Genomic DNA, 960 nt, shown 5'->3' with positions numbered 1-960 from the left:
CTTTCCCTAATTTTAGTTAGAATGATCTTGAGAAGACGACAAATAAAATGCAAATAGGTGAAGAGCAGACCCAACATGGATTCTTTTTCACAGAACCTCTTTTGACTTAGAAGGAACCACAGTAGCCACAATCATACACACTGTCTTTAGGCGAGTTCCCTTGGTTGCTGCGTTAAATGTGATCCACCTCTGGGTGTTCTAGAGCACAGAACAACTCTGTGTCTACCTATTAGGTTTTAATTTTTCCTCTTTCATTACAATGCACATAATACGTTCCTGTATTTATATTATAACGTGTATAGTGTAAAATGTGAATGACTGTTTTTTTTTTTGTGAATGAAAATCTAAAATCTTTGTAACTTTTTATACCTGCTTTTGTTTCGCCAAAGAAACCTAAAATCCTTCTTTTACTATGCTGTGACTGGTCTGGTTATTTACAACTTTAATCCCTACTTGCACCAACATTTTTCCATTCTAGATCTATCATGAAGTACAAGCTGCTGGCTTGGATGATATGATTTTATGGCTAGCAGAGAGGTGATTATAAATGTCCCTGCAAAAATTGAGATAGTAATTCGGATAATGTTTACATATACATTCTTAGGCATTAATCTCAATCATGAAGGAAACATGCAATAGGAAAAGTGATAGGTCACACTTACAGAATTCTTCCCATTAACCAGGCCACGTGTTTTATGTGTATCATCTCCCAACAAGCCTAAGAGAGAGGCTGTTAACGTCTGATTGATGAGGGATCAAGCATAGAGAATTCAAGTCATTTGACCCAAGTTACATAGTTTGTTTGTAGTGGATGCAGGTAATCTCCAGAACCTGCATAATACTCTCAATAAAAACATAAAATATTATGTTCTCAATTGTTATACATTTAGGAGGTTAATTTACTGGCTAGAAGATCATATCTAAAAAAAAGATCAGAAGATGTCAAAAACACCAAGTTCC

The 960-nt window shown here is 35.2% G+C and overlaps 1 protein-coding gene across 1 annotated transcript in view; it reads left to right on the top strand.

Annotated features, from left to right (window-relative positions):
* The window catches only part of VCAN (versican), a 114,988-nt gene extending 114,575 nt beyond the window's left edge, over nt 1-413 (top strand). Inside the window, exon 13 of the mRNA XM_007451706.1 lies at nt 1-413. This exon is cut by the window's left edge and continues 1,559 nt beyond it. The gene's annotated coding sequence lies outside the window, so the exon portion shown is untranslated.
* The last annotated feature ends 547 nt before the right edge of the window (nt 414-960 follow it).

Source organism: Lipotes vexillifer, unplaced genomic scaffold, assembly GCF_000442215.2.
Source record: "Lipotes vexillifer unplaced genomic scaffold, Lipotes_vexillifer_v1.1 scaffold740, whole genome shotgun sequence".
In the NCBI taxonomy this organism is placed as follows: Eukaryota; Metazoa; Chordata; class Mammalia; order Artiodactyla; family Lipotidae; genus Lipotes; species Lipotes vexillifer.
Note: the sequence above shows the minus strand (reverse complement) of the source record. Positions and strands in the feature narration are given on the sequence as shown.